This window comes from Silene latifolia, chromosome Y (assembly GCF_048544455.1).
Source record: "Silene latifolia isolate original U9 population chromosome Y, ASM4854445v1, whole genome shotgun sequence".
Lineage (NCBI taxonomy): Eukaryota > Viridiplantae > Streptophyta > Magnoliopsida > Caryophyllales > Caryophyllaceae > Silene > Silene latifolia.
Genome location: NC_133538.1, coordinates 51008792 through 51024141, shown reverse-complemented (window position 1 = coordinate 51024141; position 15350 = coordinate 51008792). Strand labels below are relative to the sequence as shown.

At 37.0% G+C, this 15350-nt stretch overlaps 1 long non-coding RNA gene across 3 annotated transcripts; it reads right to left on the bottom strand.

Annotated features, from left to right (window-relative positions):
• Positions 1–12576: 12576 nt before the first annotated feature.
• Positions 12577–15044, bottom strand: LOC141627004 (uncharacterized). 3 transcript variants are annotated; one of them, XR_012536567.1, is made up of 4 exons: positions 14733–15044; positions 14514–14585; positions 14091–14167; positions 12577–13479 (listed from the first exon to the last, which is right to left on the bottom strand). It is a non-coding gene; the product is annotated as an uncharacterized LOC141627004 (long non-coding RNA). The 3 variants fall into 3 exon arrangements; XR_012536566.1 differs by having other exon boundaries at positions 14671–15033; XR_012536568.1 differs by having other exon boundaries at positions 14091–14154; positions 14671–15033.
• Positions 15045–15350: the final 306 nt, after the last annotated feature.

Here is a 15350-nt window from a genome sequence, read left to right as displayed (position 1 = left end):
CTCTGGAAGAGGCACAACACTTCATGCGTCTGTTCTCGAGCTGGCTTCCGGCTGTGAAGTCAGAATCGTAACACTGTTATTGTTCGTGGGTAGATTTAAGATGGATGAATGATATTTGACTCGAATTGAAGTGTTTTAACAGATCATTTGTATCTGGCCAAGTCATAAAACGAATTAAAACGAGAAATTACAACGGTTTACATGATTATGATTATACGATGAACTCGTGTCGGAAATACAAAAATGGCGAAACTTGAGGTTAGATTAAGACGAAACTGGACAAATAAGATTCGGAAGAAAACTGATGTATCAAATTTGGACTCCAGAACCTCGATAAGAACAAGTCGAAACCCCGAAGAATCGATTTGAATTAAAACGGCGAAAACCCGCAAGTATTGAATTACTTGGGATTAAGGACGAATTAAGCATTGTAATTAAAAGGGAGCTGTTAAAATATGATTTATATACTGAAATAACAAAGAGAACGAAGGAAAATGAAAGAATAAGAAAAGGAGGAAATTTGCAGGAAGTCGAGGAAGAAGAAGAAGAGCAGCAACAGCAGGCAGCCTCTGGAAGAGGCGCAGCAAGGCTGCGATCCTTCTTGAAGGCGCGGTTGCTGCTGTGTTTCTTCTCGACGTCTTACCTCTGCTGTTTCGTAAAGACGGCTGGAAAAGGTGAATTTTAAATCGGTTTTAGAACGTGCTCTTTATATAGATTTACATTAACTAATACAAAATAAAAGTACAACAATAAAATGGGATTTACTCCCTCAGAATTACATTTTTGACGAAACGAGATTGACTAAATTTAATGTTTAGTGATTGCTCGACTCGAATATGCGTGGAAAGTGCCCTCGTTAGAGGATTTAGTAGATTGATTAGCTTGATTAAAGGTGGAGTTGGTCAAGTTGGTCGGTCTATGTAACGTGACTGGGAATCAGAATGATCTGAGCTTACGTGGTCGATTGATCAAGCACGTAGGCGTCAAAAGGCAATAACGTAGTCTAGAATCCAAAGAGAGAGAGAGATATAATGGGCGGAACACTCGAGTGCCAAATATGGAGGTCGAAGGCCTCTATTTATACTAAACATATGGAAGAGTTTTGGAATGACACGGATTTTGAAATAAATCTCGAAAATATTCTGGAAAATGCGAAAAGAGGACTGGAGAAGAGGCGCAACATTTGCTGCGTCATTTCTCCAGCGGTTTCCTCCTCGGCAAGAAAGATTTCCGCGTTTTATTATAGAATTTCAGGAGATTTACACTTCCTTATTCGAAGAAACACAATATTACGGTAGATATTTACTTAAAATATTAATTTTAATTAGGAATAAATATCTAGAGAATTCTAGAACATTCCGGAATATTCCGACTCGGCATTTAAACGATTTTTAGAAAATGAAGCGGTTTTAGACCCGGACTCCAAATGAACTCTAATTACTGTCAAAACGACCTTATCGGTGCGTAGATGATGACCCAGGGGTTGACTCGAGTGTTTAAGCTATCACATGACGATGAACTTACGGACTTTCATAAATCGTTCCGCGTATCAAACATGCGGTCCAATCATCACTGGGTGGTTGGCGGGAGGTGTAGAAATGAGGTATTTAAAGTTCCATATAACATGACGGTTTACTCCATGACTCGGTGATATTAATTTTTTAATTACATTTTAAAGGGAATTCTAACGCTCTTTTCTTTTATTAACCATTTTTCTCATTTATTTACACTTGCAAACATAATAGTCATAATTCATAATAATCCTTGCTTCCTTATACCATGTCGGTTTAATCCGAGTACGATGATAAATATTGACTAATTACAAATAAATGAACTTAACATATTTTGTTCATATCAAACATTTCTCTTTATTTTATTTTATTTTCATCCTTGTCTTGACCATAATGGATATCACCCTTGGTTAAAATAATTACCGTGTCGATTTAATTCGAGTACGGTGATAAAACGGTGAAGCACACACATTTTACATTTTTATTTGTAAACTATAGTTTTCAAGTTTGCAAATATTAATTCGGCGACGAATATTATTAATATATTGGTAGTTATTCCGAGTTATACAACCAACATTTGCAAATCATTCATCACAAATACGGTTTTAAACAATCTTTTTAACAACCAGGAGGCACCTCTTGCATCGCCCAATGGCTCGCGCCCCAAGAGGCTGCCTATTTCCACCTTTCAAAACCTGGACAGGCCTTGTTGCCTTACCAAATGGCTCGCACCCCAAAGGGGTTGCCTGACAGTGTTCTGTTTCGGTTTTAGCACTTCTCTCAGATGATCTTGAATTCGGTTGACCCGAATATACGATGGATCCGATTGATTAGTTTACATTTCACATTTTACACTTTATCATTTAAACACACTTCTTTTCCAAATAAAAGGATCATGTTAAGTACCATAATCTGAACTTTGTAAATGGATGTTTAATTTCCGTTGGCATGAAAATCAATCTAAATCCAACTCGACATCAATTACTTGTTATTTGGATTAACAAACCGACTTAGCAAAATTTCACATGTTAGGTTAAACTTTTGGATGCGCATTCATGCATTTATCGTTTTATCAACTTTTGAACATAGCAACCACGATCGATCAGTAGCGGCCACTAATGCAGGAGGGATTGGGTGTTCGATTAAAAAGCTTCCCAATACGTACCCTCATCCATGGCAACGAGAGTCATTCTAGCGATAAGATGCTAAAGGGAGACGAGTCCTTATCTTTAGTACCTATATCAAGCATCGCTTTTTGCCTGGATTGACTGAGGTATAAAGTGGATTCGAACGGTTTCAAAGCATCCCATAATTGCTTGGTGGCGAATCAGAACATCTCAGCATCGTTTCGAGACCTTCATCGAGACGAAATAGACCGATCTGAAGCGATCTCGTCGAAGCATTTCTACGCCTCTAAACGTGGCTTCAAGACCGCTATTTGTCCAGAGATTGGCTGGGCGTGCAGGTGGCCCATGTCCATAGACTAGCGTGTAGGTGGCCCATGTCCACACTCAAAACCTTTCGAGACCATATACTTTCCCATTTCATCAGCCTGTCATAAGTTTAGGAAAGCGTGTAAATTGAAGCTACTTTTACAGAATAAGGAAATTTTTTTTGTAACACCCCCTTCTTACCCGGCTAAGGTAATGGGAGGATGTTACCATCTCGGTTTCCCGAGAAGGTGAATCGGAGTTGAAATTAAGAAACAAATTAAATAAATAACAAGTTTAGTGTTTACAAATGAATGAATAAAATATGAATAATACAACTTGACTACCATCTATGTTATCTACCAACTATCGAAGTACTCGACTCCAAGTTCAAAGCGCGGCCCGAACCTCGATCACGTCAACAAGCAAAACCTGTACTGAAACTGCTCCCCATATGATCGGAAATAACATATGGATCGACACAGGCCACTCCGGAAATAGGTGACAATTTACACAGACACACACACGTCAGGTTTAGTAAATAAACAAAAGACACAACATGATAAATAAATATGCAACATCTCAATGATTTGAATGAGATACAATTATACAATCACCACGCCGATACTGAGATACGCCCAAACGTACTCACAACCACCGGTGCCACGGACATGTCCACGACATCACACTTCACAAATAGGTACCTGGACACGCCCAGACGTACCCACAACCAACGGTGCCAAGGACACGCCCACAATACCACACCTTACAAATAGGTACCTGAACAAGCCCAGATGTACCAGTCTAGAAGACAATCGGATCCCCTAACAAATGTCGTGCCTCATGATGCGTGCATTTCATATAGGCATTTTGTACTTCATTTGCACGCATTTCTATGCATTTTGTGTAGTGTTTAGCTACAAATGTCCCCCGAATTGTCTACTTTGTTTTGTCTTGTATTATTTGCAGGTATGAACCGGAAAGTAGCATAATGAAGCTTAATACATGTCCCTATGCATGCATTTAGGATATGAGTTGAGTTGGAGCTAGGAAACTACTATTTTGAGGTGCGCAAAGAAGTAAGGTAGCTAGGCGAGCAAAGGAAGAACTTCAAGCTACTAGTGCCTAAATTGGAGAGCCATATCTCGAGTTCTAAAACATATTTTCAGGTGATTCCAATTTAAAATGAAATCTTGTCCTCTTAGCTTTCCAACGCCACTGGAAACGCCCTGTTTGCCCAAGTAACGAAGAAATGGCAGCCGTTTGAATTTCAGTGCGCGAAGCAGGAATTGTGCGCTGGAAAATACTCGATCGACTACAATCTTGTTCGATCGAGTCCTTTTTCTACTCTATCGAATTGCTTATTTTTGATAGTGTTCGATCGAGTACCTAAAGTCCTAGATCGAGAGGTTTTAGTTTGGATTTTTCGATCGAGTGATATAAAGTTGCTCGATCGAGTAGTTTGCTTTAATACACGGGTTAGTTAGTCCGTGATTAGGTTTATATTTGTAAAATCTCGCTTCCCTATAAAAAGGAAGTCAGGATTAGGTCATAAACACACCTTTTACATCTTATACACTCTTAAAATACTGTTTTTCTCTCTTAATTGCTGCTACTTTGTTCTCGCCTCTCTTTACTCCGGATCTTAACTTGTAATTCTTTCTTTACTCTCTTTAATTTGGAATGGTTATTATTTCTTTACCTCTTGTTCTTGCTTTATTTATGTTTATGCTTAGCTAATTCCCTAATTCTAGGATTAGGGGAGTCATGGTAGTATAGCGATGATACTTTAATTGGTTAGGAGATTTTATGTGAGAATTGTTTCATTATTAATTTAATTATAATCGTTTGGTTGAATGCATGCAATTGAACTAGTTAATCTGGTTAAGTTCAATCGTAGATCGTAAGATTGGAATGAATAGACCTGTTATGAGCAATAGACTACACTAGTGAGGGCGGAAGCTAAGCTAGTTGTATTTTAGGGCGGATAGCGGACCGGAAGGACCTTTCCTTTACCCTTCTCACATTAGATTGACTGACCTATCTTTATCAGACCTGTGCATCTATCACGATAACCCAACATCCTAGCATTTTTCTCTCTTACTTCATCCCTTGACTTGCCTTCATTAGTTTAGTAACGACACTCCAACCCCCAAATTGTGATCGTAGACAGATCGAATTGACAAGTAGATAGTGACCGCCTCCCTGTGGAGATCGACCATACTTACCGCTGACTTCTGTTAGTAGTACTTAGGTATTTATTTTTGGTACCTGACGACGGTACCAAATTTTGGCGCCATTGCCAGGGAGGCAACTATTTTATTTACCTGTTTATTTTTGTCTGTCTTTAGCCTCAAGGGGTTTATCCCTTGATGTCGTTCTCATCTTTTTCTTTAGTGCTGTTTTGATAGGTCCAACAAGTCCTACCTAGACAGTTCTAGGTAAAAGATCGTCAAAGGGAACGCTTGAGTACCTTTGACCTTCCATCTATGTTTCATTCTATGGCGCAACAGGTGGTATACTGCGGGAGATGTGATGCTGCTGGGCACAATGCAGCTGTTTGCTTAGCAGGAAATGACGTGGTCTATGCGTTCAAGCAGCATATACAAGCTAGTTAACCTTTTGTAATTGCGCCGCCACATCCACTTTATCAACGAGGTTATCAAAGGCCTCAATTCTTTTGGCCACCGCAACAACAAGCTCCTCCTCCTGATAGACAGAAAGAAGAGATTGTGGAGCTGAAATCTTTTATCAAGACACTTGCATTTAAAATGCAACAGTATGATAGATACACGTACGCTCAAATCGATGAGCTTGAATCTCAAATAGCTCAGTTCGCCGCTGAGACGACCTTTAGGCAGACAGAGAGTAATCTTCCCCATAAAGGACCCAAGCTGCCTATCGATGATGGTGGTTTATATGTCTCGGAATGTGATTATCTATCCGAAGATGAAGAAAGTTACGAAGATTTCTGCGCTGCACTAGAGAAATAACTCGATCGAGCTAGTAATAGTGTTCGATCGAGTAGATTATCTGAAGAAGTGTTCGATCGAATAGAATATTCCACTAAATCGAACAACTGTTATGAGGAAGTCCTCGATCGAACAGTTCAGGATGTTCGATCAAGTGAAATTCAAGAGGAGATCTATCGATCGAGTGTTATCTTTACTCGATCGACTACTCTGGCCATGGAGCACAATGAACCGTTATCTTGGTTCATTTTGGATGACGATTTTGCTGAAGACAATGGTTACGATGAATCTCCCCTTTTCAAAGCCGAGTTGGATGCTTTAGAGGCTGCGATTTACGGGATAGAACCCACGAAGGAGGGGAATGAGAAGACAACTGAGTCAGTAATTGCTCCCAGCACGGAAGAGGTAATACATTCTTTTATCAACGATTCCGACAATGAGAGCAACCAAATTGAGGTAGTTAACGATAATTTCATTATTGTTGGTATTACTAATACGCTATCTCATATGACACTTATTTTTTCTTCCGATGCTCGACCCCCTCCCGTATGGGCGAATAAGTAACTAAATTTTCACCATTTTTGTCGTCAGAAGTTCGTTAAACTGAAATGGTGCCTTAGATTATTCTTAATTGCTCCTGAGCTCCTATATTTTGTGGACAAATTTAGGAGCTGTCATAGGAAATTCATTAGGCTTAAACGGTTTTACATTTTAATTTCCTATATTATTGTCACATTATGGTGCTACTTATGCTCTTGTGTAGCACATGCGCAGATTTATGATCTAATGCTAAGGGCTTTGAATTGCTTTGATTAATTAACTGGAGCAATTTGGATGAAGAAAAGATGGTCAAATTTGGGACTGTATGAAACTAGCGCGGTCAGGAGGCAACTCGGAGTTTAAATTTTTAGCTGTTTTACATTTAAGTTGTGTGTAATAATTGGTCTTTGAACCATAGACTATGCGGAACAATTTAGACTTGGTATTTTGTCATATTTGTGGTTGTATTTGCTTCTTTGCAGGTGTCATACTCTCGCCCAAGAGTACGCACAATAGAGAGCTCTTGATCGAGTACCATTTTACTCGATCGAGTGTTTACCTCCATCGATCGAATGCTTCTCATTTTCGATCGAGCAACCACAGATAATGACAATTCGATCGAGGCCTCTCTGCTTCTTCAATCGAGTGCTTTTGTTTGTATTCGCTTCCTTTGAAGCTATTCTGGAGCTATTTAGTGACCTCCCTTGTTGCTGGCTGGTTTGGGGAGGTCCCTACTTTGCGTATTTTTGTGAGTTTTCCGCATCTCCACTCTCTTTATTTTAGTTTGCATTTCCTTTCCTTATTTTTGAATACAATGAGGGCATTGTACGGTTTGGTTTGGGGAGGTTATGCATCCATATCTGTGTCTGCATTTATGTCTTTACTGCATTCTTGTCATCACGTATAATTTCTGTATGCATTGTTGTTTATTTTCATAAAATTCAATAATCTTATAAAAATTAGAAAAACTTCAAAAAAATAAAAAAATTCACGTTTATTTTAGCATATAGGTTGAGTCAGAACGGTAGATTTCAATGATGAAATTGCAGTGCGATTGTCTTTTTGCTTAAGCCTTGCATAAATTAATATCTTTAACTTTGTCTTCTGCATATCTACGAGTTATTGTTAAAATTTAGCAGAACGAATAGACTTGACCTGAAAATTTTGGCAAACTACTTATAATTTCTAAGGATTAGAGCCTTATAAACTGGTGTCATTTATGACCAGTTTCATGTAGGATTGTGAGTAGTTACTCCTTGCATAACATGTTCATTAATTTGCACGTTTATGAAATTCAATTGCTTTTTGCCTACATATATTCAGGTTAGTGGTAGGTGTCACATGTAGAGAGGCGCTTACAATTCCCCTTTCTTTCATTTTTACCCATTTAGCTCCACATTTAGCTAAATTTGCCTGTTGACCCTTAACTACACCCAGATTTAGCCTGCCTCGTCAAGCTAGTTAGTGTATGTTTTGCGGTATATAATATATTGTGCCAATTTTGGTTTGTATTGTACTGATCTGGAGGTGGTAATTTATGAAGGAGAAGGAGGGTGAAATGAGAAAAAAAGAAGTTGAAGAAAAAAACGAAAAAAACTGAAAATGGAAAAAAAAAAAGAAGAAAAAACGTGAGATCAGGGAAGAAAATTAAAGAAAGAAAAAAAAAAAGAGAAAGAGTTGGCTGGAAAAAAAAATTGTGTGCTTTGTTTGTTTTGTGACGGTTTTTCTCCTATATTTTATTCTTATCATTTGGGAGTTGTTGTTGTTTGGTTAAGTGAGTTTTGCGCCAGTGAAGGGCGTATGTTCTTTATTCTATAGTCGGTTGAGAATAGGATGGTCTCATATGGTCCTGTTTAGGTGCTAACTTGACGCTTTACCTCCACATTTCCAAAACATGTTTTGCCTTTTCTTACCTGTTACCTCACTGTCCCATATCATTTGTACGCCCTCGACTGTGACGGACCATGTTTGGTTGGAATGTATGTACGGTAGCTAGAATTGTCTATCATATTAGTTGCATGCATGTTTATGTGGGTCGTAGTTTTGGTGAGCGTCTATTTTTTTTCTTCTTCTCTTACAATTCATATGCTTACCCTTTGCTTCATGAGAGAAGAATGACCCGTGAGAGTCCATCATCAAAGGTCTTGCAAGGTCGACAATTCAACTTTATTATAAACAGCCTATAACTCGTTTGCATTTGAGATTTTCGCTATAAGTTTTAGTTGCTGCATTAAATTGGTTTAAGTGGACAATTTGTAGCTAGCTCTGAGTTTTCTTTTCTGTTCCATTAGTTTTGCGTATAGTTTGCTTGGGGACAAGTAAAGGTTTGGTTTGGGGAGATTTGATGCGTGCATTTTATATAGGCATTTTGTACTTCATTTGCACGCATTTCTATGCATTTTGTGTAGTGTTTAGCTACAAATGTCCCCCGAATTGTCTACTTTGTTTTGTCTTGTATTATTTGCAGGTATGAACCAGAAATTAGTATAATCAAGCTTAATATATGTCCTTATACGTGCATTTAGGAGATGAGTTGAGTCGGAGCTAGGAAACTACTATTTTGAGGTGCGCAAAAAAGTAAGGTAGCTAGGCGAGCAAAGGAAGAACTTCAAGCTACTAGTGCCTAATTTGGAGAGCCATATCTCGAGTTATACAACATATTTTCAGATGATTCCAGTTGTAAATGAAAGCTTATCCTCTTAGCTTTCCAATGCCACCAGAAAAGCTCTGTTTGCCCAAGTAACGAAGAAATGGCAGCCGTTTGAAGTTCAGTGCGCGAAGCAGGAATTGTGCGCTGAAAAGTACCCGATCGAGTACAATATTGTTCGATCGAGTCCTTTTCCTACTCGATCGAATTGCTTATTTTAGATAGTATTCGATCGAGTACCTAAAGTCCTCGATCGAGAGGTTTTAGTTTGTATTTGTTCGATCAAGTGATATAAAGTTGCTCGATCGAGTAGTTTGCTTTAATACACGGGTTAGGTAGTCCGTGATTAGGTTTATATTTGTAAAATATCGCTTCCCTATAAAAAGGAAGTCAGAATTAGGTCATAAACACACCTTTTACATCTCATACACTCTTAAAATACTGTTTTTCACTCTTAATTGCTTCTACTTTGTTCTCGCCTCTCTTTACTCCGGATCTTAACTTGTAATTCTTTCTTTACTCTCTTTAATTTGCAACGGTTATTATTTCTTTACCTCTTATTCTTGCTTTATTTATATTTATGCATAGCTAATTCCCTAGTGCTAGGATTAGGGGAGTCATGGTAGTATAGCAATGATGCTTTAATTGGTTAGGAGATTTTATGTGAGAATTGTTTCATTAACAATTTAATTATAATCGTTTGGTTGAATGCATGCAATTGAACTAGTTAATCTGGTTAAGTTCAATCCTAGATCGAAATATTGGAATGAATAGACCTGTTATGAGCAATAGACTACACTATTGAGGGCGGAAGCTAAGCTAGTTGTATTTTAGGGCGGATAGCGAACCGGAAGGACCTTTACTTTACCCTTCTCACATTAGATTGACTTACCTATATTTAGCTAACCTGTGCATCTATCACGATAACCCGACATCCTGGCATTTTTCTCTCTTTTTGATTTATCTCTTACTTCATCCCTTGCCTTGTCTTGGAGTGGGAAGCTCCAAGAGGCGACTTATGCGTAAGACGGTCTCCCAACCATCTTATATCTCTTTACAACCAAGTGTCACTACAAATGATCCCAAATAAAACATAACAACAATCACACATAGAATACGAAATACAACACCAAATATGTGAATCATCATGAACTCAAACCCAACATGTTATGAACAACAATTCCTTAAATACCAACATGATGTAAAAATCGACTCACACATGCAATGATGATGAAAGACACACAAATATGTACACTAAGTATTGAAACCGAGTAGGATAAACCTACGTTTTAGCATTCCTCACAAGCAATCCACTTAATAAGCAAGATCTGTCTCATAAGACCGTCTTATCATACAATATCACATAGTAACTATCACAAATCGTCCTAAACTATAACATAATAGAAAGCCCCTTGTTATTACCCATTAATTACCCATTATAGTGACTAATTACTAACTAAACAACCCAATTAAAACCCCCCAAAAATTAGGGTTCATACTAACTACCGAAAGATAGATATGAACTTATAAGGTGGATGGAATGAAGAGAAAAGTGACCAATCCCTTAAAATAAGCTTGAATCCCATATAAATATATTTATGAGTGTTTTAGAGAGAAGGGAGAGAGTTTGGAGAGATAAGGAAGAAGATAAAAATGATTTTGGGATTTCTGATAAGAAAGAATCTATTCGAGTAATCACGAGTTCTGACGAGCCTCACTCGGTCGAGTAGAGAGTTCACTCGACCGAGTGACACATACTTGATTGAATACTGAGCACACTCGATCGAGTTACATCCACTCGATCGAATGTTTATTCCACTCGGTCGAGTATTACGCAGTTCTCAACAATGACCAGTTTTCGTAAAACAGTCATATCTCATTTGTTTCTTCGTAATTTTGGGCCTGTGACCTACCTTTAGACTTGTAATAGAACAATCTATCACCTCCAATTGTAACGACATCAATACCATGTCTAGATCTCAAGTTTTGACAGTTTTAAGACGATCCTTCTATAGGTGGACATTATAACAACTCCACTAATTCTAGAATAGGTTCTACTCGGTCCACTTTATAGTCATAATTCACTCCCTAATGGCCTCTCGTCTAGCAAAAGGTCTTAGCACGCATTCTAAGGTTCCTTTGCAAGTCCCAAAATATCCGGGTGATACAATCTTCCCCCTTGAAAATGAACTTCATCCCCGAAGTTTGCCTCACTCTCTATTTTCACAACTATTCCACAAGCTTCCCTTATGTCTCATTACCAGTTCTCAAGTACTCTCTCGCCATTACTGTTGTCCTTTACTCTATTTTAAATTCCGTCAAGATTCTTATTGTCATCTTGTCATCATCACTCTTATTAACCACACATGTTTATCGTACTCATCCCAAAGTTCTTTGATCAACTCTCATTACCTCCTCTCATTCCATACTTTCTCTTTTCTTAATTTCCGAATTATTACATTCACTCCCTCTAAAAGAGAACTTCGTCCTGAAGTTCAATTGTCAAGCCTTATAATGTGTTCTCATAATGTTCATTACCAAATTCCACAAATGACCATGGTCTGGGTTCATTACTCTCTCTTACTTATTGTAAATCTGTAATCAAATCTCATATAATCATAATTCCATCACATGGCTTCCACTCTACGGGCCTCCCAAAAGGTTAGAGCACAAGGTCAAACTCACGGTTCCAATTTCTAATCCTATAAATGACTTCCAACTTAGGTTGGTTATATATATATATATATATATATATATATATATATATATATATATATATATATATAGGTGGGATCCGGTGAGAACGACCATTCAGTGAGAACGGTGAGAACGCACTAAATACATTAGAATATATATAAAAGGTGCACTTTTTTTTTTTTTTACCAAATCTCATATACACTTTTAACTAAAGTAGGTACACTTTTTACCAAAATTCTATATACGCATTTTAAGAATGTAGATACACTTTTTTTTTTTTTACCAAATCTCATATACACTTTTAACTAAAGTAGGTACACTTTTTTACCAAAATTCTATATACGCATTTTCAGAATGTAGATACACTTTTTTTTTTTTTTTTTTTACCAAATCTCATATACACTTTTAACTAAAGTAGTTACACTTTTCACCAAAATTCTATATACACATTTTAAGAATATAGATACACTTTTTTATTCTAGGTACAATTTTTAAGTGAATTCTATATACACTTTTTTTTATCCTAGGTACACTTTTGACTTTCATTCTATGTACATTTTCTAAAGAATGTAAATACACTTTTTGCTAGCATAGGTACAATTTTTTGATAGATTTTTTTAACCAAATGTCATATACGCTTTTTTTTTTTGCAAAATGAAATAGATACATTTTTTCACATAAATTTTAGATACACTTTCCAATAATGTAGTTACACTTTTTCCGAACCTAGGTACACTTTCCCCAATCTTCACCGTGGTAACCGCCAGTGACCGGAGACGTAAACTACAACTCTAATATATATCACCTTTTATTTCACTCAACTTACCCACAATCTGAATTAAAAACACTAATATTAGTACTAGTCACTTTACTTGCCTATTAATTCATGATTTACAAGTCAAAATTCAACTAACAAACAAAACACTTTTTACATAAAATGTGTAGAATTTATGGGTATGGTACAATTAGCAGTTTCCTGCAATCAGTCACCGCTGTATAATCTTGTCTTGTACGCCTTTAGTGCAGCCGGTATCAAACATGGAGCTCATGTCAGTCTTCAGTATTGTGAACCAAATTACAAATGGATCAAATTTGTACGAGATACTGAACTGCTTAAGGTTTGAACTACCTTCTCCTTTATGTTTGGGTCGAGGGAGGTGACGTCTAAATTAATGTACCCACAATAACACCACGTTACCAGCTACCCAGAAAATGCCTGCAACATAACCTGGCCCACTGAAAGAGACCGACAACATCAGTGGCGCCGAAACAACCCCAATACACTGCCAAGCTGCCGCTAGTCACCACCACCACCACCATTAATGGACCTGAATTTCTCCGGCAATGGTGTTTTAGACTCAAAATTTTCCAACTACCACCATTAATAGACCTGAATTGCTGTTATCTTCTCAAAATCTCACCACCACCATAACCAACGACAAACACCTAAAACCACCATCACGATCTGCTTGAACAAAATTAATATACCGTCTCTTAAGGTAATGGATTCTCCTATACGTAAATATGCAATTTTATATGCTTGAAGATATGGAGTTACTGGCTATTGTGACCAGAATAACTACTCGTACCTTTAGAAGATGAGAATCACTCACAACTCACAACTCATAAATCCAGCTTGCAAATTTATTCATCAGGTCAAAGAATTTAATGGATGCCATTTGCTGCAAATACCATTTAAAGAGAGATACAGCAAAAGTCAAATTATAATTACTAGATGAAATTTAAAAGACAAAAAAATAAATAATTAAAAAATGAAAGGAATGAATAAGAAAATGTGAAAATTGTTAATTACCACCTACTATTTATCGTATTTTACAAACTACCACCATATATTTCATTTATTACAAAAAACCACCTACATTAGAGTGTATATATCCCAACTCACACCGTATTTCACTCCCGAACATAATTTCACTTATTTCCCGACTCGATTTACTAATTACACTAACAAATTACCTTAATTAACCCTCTAATTCATACCCACAACACAATTACAACTCCTACCATATCATACCTTATCCTGATTAAAAATCAACACACTTAAAATTAGCACATCATTCATACTATCCTCCGTTTCCTTATCTGATGCGCTGCACCTTTACTAATCAAGCAAACTCCTGATCAATGACATCATCAAGCTAAGGAATCTCAGGTACGTCTTCGTCCTTAATGTTCATTGTTTTAAGGTTTGACTTTCTTAATTCTTGATTAATAAAAGTGAATTAAAACCCTAATTTTAGTTAAATTAAGAATTCTTAAATTCTGGGTTTACCTGATAGTGACAACTTCATCTTGTACCACTATCTTCTTTGGTTGTTTAGCAATAGCTGTGTATCCTGGTTCATATTTCTGCATCGAATTATAAACTGTTTCATTAATAATCTTTACAATAAACTGTGATTTACAAAAAATCTTACAATAAAGAGAGTTTGATGAGTACCATCTTAGAAAAAAAGGGTCAAACTATGGTGAAGATCTTATTTTAATCAAAGGTAATCAACTTGGACGCATGCAGGGAGTAATTAAAATTCTCGCTTTCAAGTTCAATTTTTTTTTTTTGTTAAATTATAATCTGAAATGAAGAAATAAACTCTAATTCAATTGAAATAACAATTGTTTGTTTTATATATAAATGAATTTAAAACAAAAAAAACCAGGGGAAAATAGAGAAATTGAAATATAATTAAAGACAAACCTGTAAGCATATTTCACAAACTATATCCCCTTTCTCATCACACCATCTTTGTATACATTCTCTGTGAGCATACTGCAAGTAAAACATAACCAAATTATAAAATCAGATAAAATCGGAATCGAGACGGGTTCGAAAAACCATGAGTTGAAATAAAAACCTTCACAGTTCAAGCACAAGCACAAGGAGTTTCTAATTATGGTAAGTTGCGAGATAAATAACTTCTATCGACAGCAAACAGATCACGACCGGCGACTCTGTCATTCCCGATCAGTCACTGTCGGTGATTTGGGTGTGGAATAAAGGAGAGGTAAGTTGCGAGATAGGGACGACGACGGTGGTGGTCTCTTTGCTAACGTCTTAACAACGACGATCTGTGTCGGAGCTCGGTGTCGGCGATGGTGATGGTCGCCGAATTCTGGTAATGGGAGTGGATGGGGATGAATGGGATTTTGGTTTTGGCAGTGTGATGTTTACAATGGGGTTTGTATGTCGTAGTGTTTAATAAAAGGTGTTAGTTACTTCGTTCTAACCGTTCTCACAGAGTGGTCGTTCTCACCGGATCCTAAATCTATATATATATATATATATATATATATCCCGCGTTATGATGCCATCATTATTACATATATATACTACGTCACATCTTATTCACTCACATGTATGCATGTATGCAAATCAAAGTACCAATCATGTGGACTCCATGAAACAATTAAGGCATGCTAAAATTACTTGTCATGTGACTCAATCATGTTCAACATTTCCATTCCCGCACACCATGCCACACATATACCGCGTCCAATCCAGCATATGATCGCACATGTGTTCCACATTCGTTTT